We start from the raw sequence: 6,507 nt of genomic DNA, 5'->3' as shown, positions 1-6,507 counted from the left end.
TGGACAGTAACAGTTACAGCCTAGCAGCCCTTCCCTACTGGGATGTAGAAGTTGGGATCCACCGGGCACATGGAACCGCCACTAAGACACTAAAGTTACCTTTCATTGAGTACTTTTTAGTCACCAGACTCTTGACACATACTATTTTTAATCTTCACTACAATGTCCGCAAGGGAGCCATTAGCACCCCTATTTTACCAAAGAGGAAAGGAACATTCATAGAGGTGCAGTCACCCAGTGGCTGGGTCAACATTCCACATCAGGACTTCTGACCCCAAGTCATGGCAAAGGCAGAATTGCGGAGTGGTTAGGAGTAGGGCCTCTGGTGCCACACTGCTGGCGTTCACATCCTGTATTCCCTTAGCTTTGTGACCTTGGCAATTTACCCTGTTGATGCCTCAGCTTCCTTGTCTATGAAATGGCTCTAAAAGTAGGATTTAATTTTCAGAGAAATTGTAAGGATCAAGTGGTCTAATTGTGAGCATAAAGCACTTTCAATAGTGCCTGGCATACAGTGGTGATACATACATATTTTCTGGCATTCTTTCTAGAACCTCATGGTGTCTCTACACATGGCAAGAGGTCACGATTTTTTTCTATAAATAATTGTATCAAAAGGCAAAAATTTCAAATACAACCCAAAGAACTTTTTGCTTAAAATATCCAGTGAGTTAGGGCAAAAAAGAAGATACTCAGCTTCTGCCCACTTTGCATTTGTAAACCAGCTCCTAAAGAAGAAACACGTTGCCCAGAGAAAGAGGCTCTTCTCGTGGTGACCGGCTTTCCCAGATGCTTTAAAAATACACCTGGCCCTCTTCCATCTCCCAGCTCAGGAGCAGTTAGCTCCATTCAAGCCCTCACTTATCTCTCATGGCAACCAGCATAAACACAGGCACGAGGCGCGTGTTTGGGAACTGGCGACAGCTGAAGGAGAGGCCTCATGGCTGCTACAGGCTTTGCACCACCAACCAGCTGGGGGCTGCACATGAAAATAGAGAGGAAAGAAAAGAAGGAAGCATCCATGTGAGTTGGGCAGGTTCCTCCCCTCCCAGGCATCCCACACTTACTCCTCATCCTTCTGCACCACTTGCCTCTTTCTATGGGTGTCTTTGAGAAGTTTGGAGAAGGCAAACTGAGAATAAGAGTGCATTGGCTGGACAGGCTTAGGAGCCGGCTGCCCTGGGCATAACTGCCAAGGTTATTTTGTTCATGTCCAGTAGAAGGTCATATGGAGACATGTAGGCAAGGGGTTGGCCATTTGCCTATTTACTTGTGTTTTTAGACAGACTTGCAGCACAGTGCGTAGGAGCTCAAGTAAAATCAGGACACATTTATAGTGTTGCACAAGCCATTTGCTCTCTTATAGAACCCAGTTTCCTCATCTGTAAAATTAAGGGATAGACCAGACTTTAAATATCCTTTTAGACTTAGTCTTTCCCTGACTTTGTGGCTAACATGCTGTTTGGAAATTTACAGAATTAGCAGCACACAAAGAAGTGGTCTTGGCGTGTTTCTCTTCTGAGCATTGGCACTGAGAACCATGATGTGAGAGTAAAAAGCATGGGGTTCCCATTCACACAGCTCTGGGCTTAGTGAGTCTCTAACCCATTAGCTGAGGAATCTTGACCATGTGATCTTTTTTGGTTTTGGTTTAATTCCTTCCCTCCCTCCCTTCCTTCCTTCCTTCCTTCCTTCCTTCCTTCCTTCCCTCTTTCTCCTTCTTTCTTCCCTCCCCTTCTTTTTCATTCTGTCACCAGGCTGGAGTGCTGAGGCGCAATCACTGCAGCCTCTGCCTCAGCTCTCTCTCCAGTAGCTGGGATTACAGGCACGTGCCACCATCCCCAGCCAATTTTTGTATTTTTTGTAGAGGCGGGGTTTTGCCATGTTGCCCCAGCTGGTCCTGAACTCCTGGGCTCAAGTGATCCACCCGTCTTGGCCTCCCAAAGTGCTGGAATTATAGGCGTGAGCCACTATACCCAGCCACGGTTTAATTTCTTCATATTTCAGTTTCCACATCTGTAAAATGGGGATAGGAAGAGTCTCCATTTTCGATGGTGATGGGGGATAACATGAGCTAATACATACAGAGCTTTGCACTGCACCTGTCATACAGTTGGCTCTCAATTTCTGGTTGCAACCATTATTCCAAATGGTGGAAAGGAACAGGAATTGCCTCCTCCTGGGATGCTTCATTCCATTTTCATCCCATCTGCTCTTATTCGGTGCTGAAGATTCCAGTTTCAGAATTGAGAGGCTCCATCTAAAGTCTGAGGTGGAGTTGGGGACATCCCAGTGCATAGGCGATGGAACAGGAAGTCTGGGTTCAGAATCCCAGCTGCACAGGACCTTGGATGTCATAGCATCAGTTTTCCTCACCTGGAAAAAGGGGACATAATAAAATACAATCCATAACGTCATTACGAGAATCCAAGGAGAAAGCCTGAGAAGGGCCCGGCTCTGGGCCTGGGTCAGAGTATGTACTCAGGAATTATTGTTGTACTTTGAGGGGCAACATTTGACTTTCAGGACATGGGATGCTCACACCCGAGGACAGCACCTTAGCCATCCTGAGTTCTCAGCAGAGAGGCCTGCAAACTGGCAAAGTTCACAGGCAGGAGCTCTTCCTGTGACTGTGAGGGAGGAAGCTTCTCCCCTTCTGAGACAGGGGTGATCTTACGTGGAAACCCCACAAGGCACTGCAATCCTGAGAGTGTCTGCTCTTTGGAAATTGTGCAACTCTATGCAAAACCTAGCAAGAAGACAAGCCACTTACTATATCCAGTTCATCATCACAACAGGCCCTCTGTCCACATATTAAGTGCTTAATACATACATGTTGAGAGTTGTGATGGTGTTGGCAGGCTACCTAAGGTAGTTGAAAGACTGTTTTTGTGTTCTGCTTTAGGCCACAGGTAAGATATCTTCTGGAAAACCCCGGAATGAGTTACAAATGAATGAAGAATTAAATTTGAAATATGAAACTATAAAATTATTAGAAGAAACCTTGGGAGATTTTTTTGGGGGGTAACTTTAGTGTGTGGAAAAAGCCAGAAACCATAAAAGAAAATGATTATACATTAAATCCTGCTACATAAAAAAAATTATGTGTGGCAAAAACAAAGTCAGAAGGTCAAAACAAATGAGGGAAAATATTTGCAAGTCATATAATAAAGTGTCTCTTTCCTATATGTAAGAAAAAAAAATGTAAGAGAAAAAATGACAACCCAATGAAAAAAATTTAAAAAGTACACATGGCTTCAAAATGTTTGAAAATAATTCTCAGTCTCATTCGCTATATGAGAAATGAAAATTAAAACCATGCCAAAGGCTGACTGCAGTGGCTCACGCCTGTAATTCCAGCACTTTAGGAGGCTGAGGCTAGCAGATCACTTCAGCCCAAATGTTTGAGATCAGCTGGTTAACATGGCAAAACCCCATCTTACTAAAAAATACAAAAAATTACCTGGGCATGGTGGCACACACCTGTAGTCCCAGCTACTTGGGAGGCTGAGGTGGAGGATTGCTTAAGCCTGGGAGGTCAAGGCTGCAGTGAACTATGATTGTACCACCACACTCCAGCCTGGGCAACAGAGTGAGATCCACTTTTCACCTATCAAATGGGCAATATTCAAGAGGTCGAACATCAGACTGTTGGTGAAGTTGTGTGGAAACAGGCGCTTTTATCCACTGCTCCTAGGAGGGTACCTGAATTGATGGGTGCTTTCTGGAGATGAATTAGGCAGTATGTGTAAAAATTACAAGTGTCCATAATTTTTTACACAGTATTTTTATTTCTAGGAGTTTATTTCATGGATATTCTTACCAACATACACAAAGATGCATGTGGAAGATTATTAAGTTCCATTGTTTGCATCAGCAAATGTTTGTAAATCATCCAAATGCACATGAGTAGGGGGCAGAGTGAACACATTTTGGTTCTTCCAAAGGAAGGGATATTATGCAGCCATAGATAAGAATGTGGGCTGGGCACGGTGGCTCACACCTGTAATCCTAGCAATTTGGGAGAGCGAGGTAGGAGGGTCACTTGAGACCAGGAATATGAGACCAGCCTAGGCAACATAGCAAGATCCTGATTCTAAGAGGAAAAAAAAAGAAAAGAAAACAATGTGGATGCATTTTATGTGGTTACAGAATAATTTCTTAGACATACTCTGAAGAGCCTGTTGCACTGGTGTGTGCTTATAGTCCCAGCTACTCAGGAGACTGAGGCAGGAGGATTGCTTGAATCTAGAAGTTCTGGGCTATAGTGCACTATGATGATGGGATATTCACACCAAGTTTGACATCATTACAGTGACCTTTCAGGAGCGGAGTGTCCCACTGCTCCAGGAGGGGGTGAACCCGCTCAGGTTAGAAACAGAGCAGGTCAAAACTCCTGTGCTGATCATTAATGGGATTATACCTGCACTCCAGCTTGGGCAGCATAATGAGGTGCTGTCTCTCTCTCTCTCTTTTTTTTTTTTTTTAGATGGAGTCTAGCTTTGTCACCAGGCTGGAGTGCAGTGGCATGATCTGGGCTCAGTACAACCTCTTCCTCCTGGGTTCAAACGATTCTCCTGCCTCAGCCTCCTGAGTAGGTGGGATTACAAGCACACGCTGCCACACCCAGCTAATTTTTGTATTTTTAGTAGAGATGGGGTTTCACCATGTTGGCCAGGATGGTTTCTAACTCCTGACCTCAGATGATCCGCCTCTCTTGGCCTTCCAAAGTGCTGGGATTACAGGCATGAGCCACTGCGCCTGGCCGAGATGCTGCCTCTTAAACAGAAATACTGTGAAGAAACCAAGAGGGAGTACCATATGTATAATATAATACTACAAGTAACCCTTTGAGTGAGAGGGGGAAATATTATACCTACCTCTTCGCTTGTATATGCATAAAATATTCCTAGAAGTATACGTAGAAAACTTAAGTAACGATTGATAATAAATAATTCGAACTGGGTAGCTGAGGGAGAGGGGTGGGAGAGAGAATTACAATGTATACTTGTTTATATGTTTTGAACTTTGAATCACATGCGTGTATTACCTATTCTAAACAATTGAACAGAACACCATCTGTACATATAAAGTGCCACCTTTCATGTGGAGCACAAGATGGAATTTTTCTGTCTTTAAAAGTCTCTTAGATCCAAAGCAGCAAGGAAAATTGAGATCTCAGAGAGTTTCCAGATTAGTAGAATCACAGCATTATAGTGCTACAAAAAGCCTAAGGTTCATCCTGCCAACTTGATCAGCTAATAAGTGCTAGTGCTCAACTGAGTCCAAAGGGATCAGCCCTAGGTTCCCCAATTTCTGGAATCCAAGGGTTTGAGTGACTTTGAGACCAATGGGTAGAGATGCCAGTCTGTGCCAATGGGCAGCCATGGGGCTCCCAGGAAGCCAACCTCCCTCCTCCCCACCTGTTGTGGACCCTTGGACAATAGATCCTAGAGGTGGAGTGGGGAATGCAGGGGTGGATCTGGGGAAAGGAATAATTGAGCCAGGTGGTTTTGAATTACAAATGCCCATAGAGCTAAACTGTCACCATGGAAAAATGAAGGCATGGAGACGCAGCGGCTGGAAACACAGGGTCTTTCCACAGTCACAGTCACAGTTGTCAGCAGGTGTTGGAAATAACCCACCCTTTGGGCCCAATGCAGCTGGAGGGCTTTGTCTCTGACCTATGGCCAGTTCTCCCAAATAATTCTACAAACTTGTCCTCCCCTGTCAAGCTCTGGCAGAAGATTTAATAGCACTGGCTGATTTATGCTGGCCGCTGTAATCAAATTCAGAGCCAAGGCGCAGCCAGCCATGGGGAGGTTTCTTTATGTTCCCTTGGCTCCTAATAGCATTGTCTCCTCCTTCCTCTCTACTTACCAACATGCCATTTGGTCAAATTAGAACTTGAACTCAAAAAGCAGATGCCTTTCTTTAGATAAGGTCCAAAATAATTCCCTTGTCAGGGGAAAGAGGGATGGATTTGTTTCCTCGTCTCTATGTGTGCAAAGGAGCCACTTTTGATATATGACTTATATAAAATAATGACGGATATGAGATGACTGATTTTCTTTCATCCTTGTAGTGAGGGCAGACTTTTCGTCCTCAAGATGTCTCTGTGGGTTAGGGGTGGGAGGCAGAAGAGAATATCCTTCTCATGTCATTGGCAGTGACCTGCTCAAGGCCTCTCAGTGAGTGGCTTCAGGTACCTCCCGGCAATGCTGGTGCCTTAGCTCTGTGCAGCAGCTCCAGGGGCCAACAAGGGAGTTGGGCGGACCTACTCCCATCCCTCATCCTTGTGAACATATCTTCTGGTTCTGTGCTGCCTACCTAAACTTTTAAATTTTATTCTTCTTAAAATTACCAACAATTAGGCCGGGCGCGGTGGCTCAAGCCTGTAGTCCCAGCACTTTGGGAGGCCGAGGCGGGTGGATCACGAGGTCAAGAGATCAAGACCATCCTGGTCAACATGGTGAAACCCCGTCTCTACTAAAAATACAAAAAATT

General features: G+C 44.8%; 1 protein-coding gene across 6 annotated transcripts in view; it reads left to right on the top strand.

Moving 5' to 3' along the window:
* Positions 1 to 6,507, top strand: part of COLQ (collagen like tail subunit of asymmetric acetylcholinesterase) — a 100,397-nt gene that overhangs the window by 43,321 nt on the left and 50,569 nt on the right. For 2 of the 6 annotated variants that reach the window (XM_017522480.2, XM_037736224.1), the window contains exon 1: positions 428 to 1,023. The exons of 3 other annotated variants lie outside the window; for them this stretch is intronic. The gene's annotated coding sequence lies outside the window, so the exon portion shown is untranslated. Of the gene's footprint in view, positions 1 to 427; positions 1,024 to 6,507 lie in introns of those variants that run through there. One more of the 6 variants, XM_037736223.1, reaches the window with a different exon arrangement.

This window comes from Cebus imitator, unplaced genomic scaffold (genome assembly GCF_001604975.1).
Source record: "Cebus imitator isolate Cc_AM_T3 unplaced genomic scaffold, Cebus_imitator-1.0 Scaffold24, whole genome shotgun sequence".
Lineage (NCBI taxonomy): Eukaryota > Metazoa > Chordata > Mammalia > Primates > Cebidae > Cebus > Cebus imitator.
Note: the sequence above shows the minus strand (reverse complement) of the source record. Positions and strands in the feature narration are given on the sequence as shown.